Here is an 11,482-nt window from a genome sequence, read left to right on the forward strand (position 1 = left end):
GTCTGCTACGGTGGCAGAGGCTGTCTTAGCGGGTGCTGTAGGGGTTACAGTCTGAAGGCTCCCTGCTGGCATAGGGAAGCCACACTAAAATGAACAGGCACAGGGACATGTCGCCTAGGTCGCAACAATATGGGCACTGGGAAAAAAGGAAAAGTGGAGAAAAGATAGGAGGAGGATGTTAAAAGAAAATGCCACTGATGGGAATAAGTGCGTAATGGAAAGGGGAGAGGGAAATTAGGCATGCTGAAGGGAAAGAGAAATGGGATAAGAAGAGATGTGGAGACATGGAGGAGAACAGGAAGAAGGAAAAGAAAAACAAATGGAAGCAAGGGAAATATATATATACATATATATATATATATATATATATATATATATATATATATATATATATATATATATATATGAGACCAGAATAAAACTATATTCAGCCTGACACTAGTACTGAACAATAAAGGATACCAAGGGACCCAGCATGCATTGAGAAGGAGAATATATAGTGGAGACTATAGAACTTCCCCATGGTTAATTTTGGCTGGCAATGCAGGAGACTTAACCCCGAATGGGTAAGTGCATGACAGGATACACACACAAATGATCTTAAGTGCGTTCAACTTAGGGCCTCTCTTGTCATAATCTGATATATGGATATGTTTAGTAGTACATTTATTCATGCATTGTGAAACACTTGGAAAACAAAACTACATTCCCTGTTTTATATAAGGTGTGACTTTCAATGATTGCTCTTATAAAACGCAGTCATTTTAATACAAGTGTCTGCATGAAATGCATGAGACTGATTGACTGAACTCATTAGAATGTTCCCACTGTGAACACTTTTGATCAATAGGATAAAATCTGTTCTGCCATAGAAAAAGCACACACTTATCAGCTTTGATTGACTTTGGGTTATGAATTTAATTAAATGAATTATAGATTACTCATCATTAAAATATTCAGAATTATTTCTCATAAGGCCTTATTCATCAAGGAAAGCATTCTGAGTGCAATGTGCGTTTGTTTAAAAACGCACATAAACCGGCTCTGCGTACTCCTAAATTCACCAAAGAATGAATCTGAAGATATGTGCGCTGATGAATTTGGCTGTGGGTCTCCTCTGCTCTACTACACTGCAGGATACTTTCAATGCCTATTTGAAATATACATTCGCACAAAAACTATTGAATTAATGTTACCCGCTAATAATATAAGCATTAATGGCAAAACAGTTAAAAACAAAAGAAAATATTTTCTTACCATGAAATACATTTATTAGGATGAGCTTAATGTCTGCTGAATATAAAATACATTTTCACAGTTGCTCCCAGGGAAGGGCTGTCAAATTTTAGCACGGGGGGCAAGACTCGACTCAGCTGCCTATTCAGAAAATGTTAATGGAAAAAAAATACAGGTGGCCCAGTAACCCAACAAAGGGAAGCCCACTATGGATCGGCCCGTGGGGCAAATGCCCCCCTGACCCCCAGCCCAGCCTGCCTCTGGTTGCTCCTGATTGCAAACATATGTTGTAGCACACATACAAGACTATCATCACTAGTATTCAGGACTTAGACTAGCCCTGTAGCTGGTACAAGAAATATGGCAGAAAACAACTAACTTTGACATACCCAAAGCTTGATTCTGACGTGGTTGTGTGCGTTCAAGTTTGGCACTCCCTTACTATACATTGAATACGGGCAAATGCCTCTCCCCCACCCCGTTCACTCCCAGAAATCGTAGACTGTAGTAAGTGTCCTTTGCGTACATAGATGCAGTGAACATTGCTGTGTTTAGTTCCATATGGCCCAGTTCTGGGCATGCACAGAGTGATTTTGCATGTATATGAACAAAATCGTCAGACACATGCCTTAATGAATCAGGCCCATAGTGTTTCAGAGCACAAATAGAACAATATGACAATATGAATCAACAGCCATTACACATACATTCAACATCTTGTTAAGTACATCGTTCCAGGCAATTATTCATAAGTTGTTCATAGTACAGTGCCATATTTCATGAAAAGTCCTAAACCTTTTTTCTATTTATTCATTTATGCATCTTTTTATGTATCATAGTTTGCAAAAATAGAAACTACAAATTTAGACTTTGGCTGCATGGTATGGGAATGTGCATGCTTTTCTTCTTTTTTTAAAAAAAGTTTTATTTTTGCAAATGCACATAAACAAAAGAATCCAGCTGACAGAGTAAATACACAAATTGAAGATAACAAGAAAATCACACAGGGTCTACGACCAGCGCAGAACATGGAATTCAACAAGTCAACCATATATTTAAATATAAGGAGAAAGAGTGACTCAAAGTTTTCGTACAGAGAGAAGAGAAGAAGAAGAAAGAGGGAAGAGAGAGAAAAGGAATAGGAAAAAGTAAAAGAAAAAAAAAGGAGTGTGAGAAGTGACAAGCTCCAGTGTGAGAGATGGGAAAAGCTCTGTAAGTAAAAAAGGTAATAATACTGAGTTAGGAAGAAAGATAGCCACAGATCCCAGACCTTGGTGAAGGCTCTCAAGGAGTTGCGGATAATACTGGTCATAAATTCCATCCTCTGGGTCTGCCAAACTCTATTGATTATGGATTGCAAGGAAGAAGAGGATTGCAGCCACCAGTCTGCCGCTAAATGGCAAGCAGCTACCAAGAGAATGTGCCTAATTAATTTATACTGATGACGGGATGCTGAGGGAGCTCCCATGGGAAGAAGAAAGAATTTAGTCTCCAATGGAATGTCCACCTGTCACGGGCACTAGGAGTCTTTGCCCAGGATATCACCAGATGATGGACTTATCAGAGTAATATAGCTGGTACTATGGTTCTCTGGTAGCAGGGTGACAACGGAACAGGAGAATCAGCAGATGGTGAGAGAATGCTCAAGGAAAGTCTATGACTAGCAGCAACTGGTAATGAGTAGATGTATATACACGAGGAACCAGATGGACAAGTAAACGTGAGGAAAGTCAGGGGTCTGCGTATAGCAAGTTGTACCACTGCTATAGTGAGGAGGAATGTCCAGGAGTAGCGAGGAGGTAGTGAGAGTCAGCGGTCTGCATATAGCAAGTTGTACCGCTGTCTATAGTGAAGGAATGGAATCCAGGTGAAAGTAGGTAACGGGGGAGTCAGTGGTCTGCGTATAGCAAGTTGTACCACTGCTTATGTGAGAGGATACTTGAAAGCTGGTGTCACAGGGAACAGGAGTCAGTGGTCTGCGTCAGCAAGTTGTACCACTGCTATATATATGTGAGGAGGGGCACGAGGAGATGAATGTAAAGCAGAGTATACACGGGGCACACAGAACTTGATCCCACAATGATATCCACAATACAACAATAACGGACAAGCGCTGCTTGAAGTACACAAAGTCACAATAGCTATCCAGGCAATAGGAAACAAAGTCAATGGTAACAATAGCTTCAGAGGATAGGAGGCTCCGGAGAAGAACACAACTCGGTCCAGATGGATATGCAATACAAAAGCAAAGTCAATGGAAAGTATGCATACCGCGGTTCAGGAGAGCAGGCTGTCAGAGAGACGTGCAGGGATACCTGAACGGCTGAAGGCCGGCAGGAGGTGAGACCACTGAAGGGAGGAAGCGGTAATCAGGTTGGTGCAGCGCACGACAGGTAATCCAGAATCAACGAAGCAATACTCAGGAAGCAGTAGTAAGTGAAAATGGAAACATGATGAACACGGGAGAGTTGAGGCTGTCTGGTATCCAGTAGTAGTGGTGGAGGCAGCGGAGAGCTGACACGATAAACACTGGAGAGTTGAGACGATCTGGAACTCTGTAGTAGTAACGGAGGCAGCGGAGAGATGACACGATAAACACTGGAGAGTTGAGGCCATCTGGAACTCTGTAGTAGTAACGGAGGCAGCGGTGAGCAGACACGCTGAACACAGGAGAGTTGAGACGAACTGGAGTCCGGTCATAGTAGCAGATAGGAATCAGCTGAGTGCAGGCACGATGAACACAGGAGAGTTGAAGTGGTCTGGAAACCACAATAGCAGTAAACAGGAATCAGCAGGAGCTGAATACACGAGGAAACACAGGAACACCTTCAGAGGCTCATGGGGAATGAGACTCCAAGATCAGGCCACCAGGTAATGATCACAGGTGGTTTAAATAGGGAGGGTTGCCTGATCATCCAATCAATTAAAAGCAACAGGTACTGAAGGTTTGATAAGGGCTGCACATGCGCAGACCCTCAGGATGGCGGACGGCCACGGTTCCTGAACACACAGGAAATGGCACTCACAGTCCGGTGAGTGACAGTGCCCCCCCTTTTAAAGGTGGGCACAGAACACCTGGAACCGGGTTTGTCCGGAAACTTGGAATAAAACTTCTTAAGAAGAGCTGGAGCGTTGAGATCTTCTGCTTTGATCCATGACCACTCTTCAGGACCAAAGCCCTTCCAATGAACGAGGAAACGAATTGTACTCCTCTATCTGAAACAATCTCGGAAGGACATCCATGAATACGGAAGATTTCTTTGATGAAATAATCAGCCAGAGTAGATGAAGAAGGTAAACCGGTCAAAGGAACAAAATGTGCCATCTTCGAAAATCTGTCTACCACTACCCAAATAGTATTGCAGTTTTTACTAGGAGGAAGATCAGTAACAAAGTCCATACTAATATGGGTCCACGGCTTGGAAGGTGTGACGAAATGAGTTTGATAACCCTGTGAGCATGTCTCATTTCTCACATAATGTGAATTATAGCAAATACTTTTTATAGCCTTCTTTTGTTTCCCCAGCTCACCAGACTACAACTGCATTGTCCAATAACATGTGGCTAAGGGGACATTGTAGTTCAGTGTACATATGTATATTATTTATTGTATATTGATAACTTGAAGTAAGGTTGCTATTCATTGTCTTTAAAGTGAAGCCAGGGGGATTATGGGTAGGGATCAGGTTGCCATGTGCCTGAGTAGGAAAACCAATTAGTGTCCATTGTTCTCACCAGGCTAGTCCAGACAGGCCATCTAACAGGGGAGGTTCTCTGAAAGGACAGCTCATCTTCACTGCCCTGTCCAACCCCCCCCCCCCCCCCAGTCCAGCACTGACCAATGGTTAAGTAGAATAGACGCAGGGGTTTGCCCAGGGAGGGGAAAGACTGTGGAAATTAGACCTGTGATATATAAGGAACAACTCCAGGGGGGAAGGGTGTTCATGCTTGGATTTCATTCAGAAAGGTGCAAGATGGAGTTTTGAATTGTCGTTTTCTAACTCGAGTCTATATATGCAGCTGAGAGGGATCCATGGGTCATGAAGTCTGGACAGCAGGTGACTATAATTCCTGAAGCTATTGGGGTAAGGGACAGATGATGTGGTAAATCTGCCTGGCATTTATTTACTGTGTGTATATAATATTCTAGTGTTGTTTGTATGACAATAAATATACTGTTGTATTTTTATAACTGCATTTTGCCTGAGTGACCATACGAATCCTAGAAGGTACTGGGTAGCACTGGGCCAGATATACCCGGTATCTTCACAGAAGGAATGGGTAGTGGTTGAAGCAAACCTGCTGGAGTTCTGCGGGGAGTCTTAAACTGGGAACACAATTCACACGCAGCCACAAAATCTTTGACATCTTTCCTCATAGAAGGCCACCAGTGACTTCGAGAAAGAATTTCAAAGGTCTTGCATTCACCAGAGTGTCCAGACAAACGAGAAGAGTGAAACCACGAAAGGATTTTCTTCCTAAGAGCAGGAGGCACGAGGGTTCTCCCAAATGGTAGCACCTTAGTGGAAGAAGCAGCCAGAGAAACACATTTGGGGTCTAATATAGAGTTGTTGGGACCATCTTCAACGTCTGAGGACGTCACAAAAGCTCGAGATAGAGCGTCTGCTTTTTTATTTTTTGCAGCTGGTTTGAAGGTTATGATTAGTTCAAAAGGAGAAAAGAAAAGAGACCATCTTGCTTGACAAGGATTCAAACATTGAGCAGACTGTAAATATGACAAATTTTTATGATCAGTAAAAATTGTCACAGGATGACGAGCTCCTTTCAACAAATATCTCCATTCCTCTAATGCTACTTTTATAGCCAGCAACTCCTTGTCCCTGATGGTATAATTCTTCTCCGCAGGCAGAAGACCCCGAGAGTAAAAGGCACAAGGATGGAATTTTTGTTGCTCCGATCTTTGGGAGAGAATGGCTCCTAAACCAACATTAGAGGCATCTACCCCTAGGAAGAAGGGAAGCGTCACATCAGGCTGTCGAAGAACAGGAGCAGAGGAGAAGGACTCTTTGAGACACTGGAAGGCTTGAAGAGCCTCAGAGGACCATTGTTTAGTATTAGCCCCTTTACGAGTTAGGGCCACAATAGGAGATGCAATCGAGGAAAAATCTTGAATGAAGCGTCTATAGTAATTGGCAAAACCTAAAAAACGCTGAATTGCACGAAGAGTAGTTGGCTGAGGCCAATGTAACACAGCATTCACTTTTTCTGGATCCATCTGAAGACCAACTCCGGAGACTATATATCCCAGAAATGGAATCTGGGGCAACTCGAATGAACATTTTTCTAGCTTGCAGAATAATGAATTTTTCCGGAGTCTGGAAAGGACCTCTGCCACATGTTGATGATGAGAAGGCAGGTCCTGTGAAAAGATCAATATGTCGTCCAGATAGACGACGACACAAACATATAACAAGTCCCGGAAGATCTCAACAATGAAACCCTGGAAAACAGCGGGGGCGTTACATAACCCAAAGGGCATTACTAAATATTCATAATGCCCGTCTCTGGTGTTGAAAGCTGTCTTCCATTCATCACCGGACCTGATTCGAATTAAATTGTAGGCACCACGAAGATCCAACTTGGTAAAGATCCAGGCTCCTTTGATACGATCAAATAACTCAGTAATTAATGGAATGGGATACCGATTTTTGATAGTTATGGCGGTAAGTCCACGGAAATCTATGCAGGGGCGTAATGACCCATTCTTCTTTTTTGCGAAGAAAAACCCTGCTCCAGCGGGAGAGGTAGAAGGTCGAATAAATCCTCGCTGGAGATTCTCTTGGATGTACTCAGATGTAGCTTGAGTTTCAGGTAATGAAAGTGGATACACACGTCCCCTGGGAGGAGTCTTGCCAGGTTGAAGATCAATCGGACAGTCCCAAGAACGATGAGGAGGAAGACGTTCAGACTGAGTTTTATCAAATACATCGGCAAAAGAAGCATACTGAGGAGGAAGTCCCGGTGAACAAGGTGAAATGGAGGATTGCTGTATTTTGAGAGGAACGACTTGAGAGAGGCAACGATGATGATATTCAGGCCCCCAAGACGTAACTTGAGGAGTGTGCCAGTCAATCTGGGGAGAGTGACGTTGAAGCCATGGAAGGCCTAATACAATCGGACTGGTAGTAACAGGAAGAATTAAAAATGAAATTTCTTCCTGGTGTAATACACCAATTTGAAGGGTTACTGGAGACGTACTCTGGGTGATGAGACCATTAATAATGCGTGATCCATCGATAGCAGTCACAGTAATAGGTATTTTCAAAGTAATCACTGGTAGGGACCATTGATTCACGAGGGATTTAGAAATAAAATTCCCTGCAGCTCCAGAGTCAATAAGTGCTTGGGACTTAAACGATTTGGTAGCAAAGGAAATTGTAACATCAAAAGCACAAACTTGTAATTTCGTAGAACATGGAGAGGACTCCAGGGACCCTAACTTCACCTCTCCAGAACTGGTTAGGGCCTGGCATTTCCCGATTTTTTAGGGCATGAATTGAGCATATGAGTAGAATCAGCACAATAGATACAAAGTCTATTTTTTGCTCTTCGGTCCCTTTCCTCTGAAGTTAATTTGGAGCGACCTATCTCCATGGGTATCACCGGAGATGAAACTGGGCGAACTTGAGGGCTTGAGCGAAGAGGTGCTTTAAATAAAGTTGTTTTTTCAGACTCTCTTTCACGAAATCTCATGTCTACACGGTGACAAAGAGAAATCAAATCTTCTAGAGAAGTAGGTTATTCTTGAGTAGTCAGTGCATCTTTAATTTTATCAGAAAGCCCCTGCCAGAAGGCGGCAATTAACGCTTCAGTGTTCCACTGAAGTTCAGAGGCTAATATCCGAAATTGAATGACGTACTGGCCTACAGTACGAGAACCCTGACGTAGACGGAGGATGCTGGATGCAGCGGAAATAACACGACCAGGTTCATCAAATACACTTCGAAACGTGGAAATAAATTTGGCACTATCCTGTAATAATGGATCATTTCTTTCCCACAGAGGGGAAGCCCATGCGAGAGCTTGTCCGGAAAACAAGGAAATGAGATAGACCACTCTGGAACGATGAGTAGAGAAATTGTGAGGTTGAAGCTCAAAATGAACTGAGCATTGATTTAGAAAACCCCTGCATGTTTTGGTGTCTCCATCATATTTTGAGGGTGTAGGCAGGTGTAGCGTGGAAGCAGTAGACACCTGGGATGGCACTGGGGAAACGGAGGAAGGCACAGGAGTATCAACAGTAGCTGTGATATTTTGCACAGATGTTCTTTGGGAGGCTAACGCCTGGCAACATTGCAGCAAATGTTGTTGGCGAACATCCTGTTGTTCAATACGGGTAACCAGATACTGCAGCATCTCTTTAGCTGTAGGTTCCGTACCTGGGTCTGTCATGGCCTGATCTCACTGTCACGGGCACTAGGAGTCTTTGCCCAGGATATCACCAGATGATGGACTTACCAGAGTAATATAGCTGGTACTATGGTTCTCTGGTAGCAGGGTGACAACGGAACAGGAGAATCAGCAGATGGTGAGAGAATGCTCAAGGAAAGTCTATGACTAGCAGCAACTGGTAATGAGTAGATGTATATACACGAGGAACCAGATGGACAAGTAAACGTGAGGAGAGTCAGTGGTCTGCGTATAGCAAGTTGTACCACTGCTATAGTGAGGAGGAATGTCCAGGAGTAGCGAGGAGGTAGTGAGAGTCAGTGGTCTGCGTATAGCAAGTTGTAACGCTGTCTATAGTGAAGGAATGGAATCCAGGTGAAAGTAGGTAACGGGGGAGTCAGTGGTCTGCGTATAGCAAGTTGTACCACTGCTTATGTGAGAGGATACTTGAAAGCTGGTGTCACAGGGAACAGGAGTCAGTGGTCTGCGTCAGCAAGTTGTACCACTGCTATATATATGTGAGGAGGGGCACGAGGAGATGAATGTAAAGCAGAGTATACACGGGGCACACAGAACTTGATCCCACGATGATATCCACAATACAACAATAACGGACAAGCGCTGCTTGAAGTATACAAAGTCACAATAGCTATCCAGGCAATAGGAAACAAAGTCAATGGTAACAATAGCTTCAGAGGATAGGAGGCTCCAGAGAAGAACACAACTCGGTCTAGATGGATATGCAATACAAAAGCAAAGTCAATGGAAAGTATGCATACCGCGGTTCAGGAGAGCAGGCTGTCAGAGAGACGTGCAGGGATACCTGAACGGCTGAAGGCCGGCAGGAGGTGAGACCACTGGAGGGAGGAAGCGGTAATCAGGTTGGTGCAGCGCACGACAGGTAATCCAGAATCAACAAAGCAATACTCAGGAAGCAGTAGTAAGTGAAACTGGAAACATGATGAACACGGGAGAGTTGAGGCTGTCTGGTATCCAGTAGTAGTGGTGGAGGCAGCGGAGAGCTGACACGATAAACACTGGAGAGTTGAGACGATCTGGAACTCTGTAGTAGTAACGGAGGCAGCGGAGAGATGACACGATAAACACTGGAGAGTTGAGGCGATCTGGAACTCTGTAGTAGTAACGGAGGCAGCGGTGCGCAGACACGCTGAACACAGGAGAGTTGAGACGAACTGGAGTCCGGTCGTAGTAGCAGATAGGAATCAGCTGAGTGCAGGCACGATGAACACAGGAGAGTTGAAGTGGTCTAGAAACCACAATAGCAGTAAACAGGAATCAGCAGGAGCTGAATACACGAGGAAACACAGGAACACCTTCAGAGGCTCATGGGGAATGAGACTCCAAGATCAGGCCACCAGGTAATGATCACAGGTGGTTTAAATAGGGAGGGTTGCCTGATCATCCAATCAATTAAAAGCAACAGGTACTGAAGGTTTGATAAGGGCTGCACATGCGCAGACCCTCAGGATGGCGGACGGCCACGGTTCCTGAACACACGGGAAATGGCACTCACAGTCCGGTGAGTGACACCACCTTAAGAATTGAGTGTATCAAACTTTTAATCTCAATCCAGAAACTTGACAGCATTGGGCACGTCCACCATATATGGAGGAATGTCCCCTCATGGAAGCATCCCCGCCAACACCGATCAGACGAGACAGGAAGGATTCTAAAGAGATGCGAGCAGCGTCGGACTGGCCCACAGGACTACCAGTAAAATTACCGGTAGGCCCGGCTACCTTACGACCACACCCCCTTTTAGATGTGGGCGGAGCTTACCTGGAGGCCCGTTGTTCACACCAGGGTGCTCGCATTCATCTCCGGCGTCCCCGCTGCTGCAGATGACTGGCTGTCACTGACAGCCAGTCATCTTTCACCTTTCACATGCGATCGCAGCTGCGATCATGTGACCCGCCCACTCACCCTGTCAGCTGATGTTCCCGCGCCGCTGAAGGGAGAAGATCAGAGAGGCTGCATCAATCAACTTTTGGGTAAGTATACTTTAACCAGTTGTTTATATTGTTTGTGCTAAAAAATCATTTATGTATTACAGTTTTTTATTTTGATAACACTGGATTACAATGTTATTAGTATTGGTTTTGATATTAATTTAGCTTTGTTGATCATTACACACACCCAGTATTAGATACACATTACAGTCCAAATAGGTGCGTATGTTTGTATCCTTGTGTGTCCCACTTCCCCCCTGATTTGCGCCCATCCCATAAAACCCTGTAAATTTTCTTTTTTTTTGAGTACTGTCAGGATACTCTACCCCCTGGGAATAGGGGCAGCATCACCCTCTTCACCTTCTTTTTATTTTTACCAGAAAGTACTAAGGTAGCGCTCATCGTAAAAAGTATATGGGGTCTCCCATTACATCTGTTCTCAATATATATATATATATATATATATATATATATATATATATATATATATAATGTGTGTGAATTAAGAGGACTATTGCAGGCATAATATGAATCGGGGACACTTGCGTGGCGTAACATTGTGGGTACTACCGTGTGGCATAGCATTGTTTTGGGGGCACTACTATGTGGCATAGGGGGGCTGCGTATCTATACTAAACTATAGGGGGGCTGACTATACTAAACTCTAGTGAGCGGGGGCTGCACAGAGAACACTATCGGGAGGGGGTAATGGGACCTTTAATGCTGAGGTGGTTTGGGTCTATAATTGAATGTGGGTGCTGTTGATTTAATGGCAGCAATGGTTGGCATTTCTAAATGTACCCATTATTTTTTCCAAATAGGGCCCTCAACATTCCTGGATCCAGACAAGCCACAACTAAATAAAC

Source organism: Mixophyes fleayi, chromosome 4, assembly GCF_038048845.1.
Source record: "Mixophyes fleayi isolate aMixFle1 chromosome 4, aMixFle1.hap1, whole genome shotgun sequence".
In the NCBI taxonomy this organism is placed as follows: domain Eukaryota; kingdom Metazoa; phylum Chordata; class Amphibia; order Anura; family Limnodynastidae; genus Mixophyes; species Mixophyes fleayi.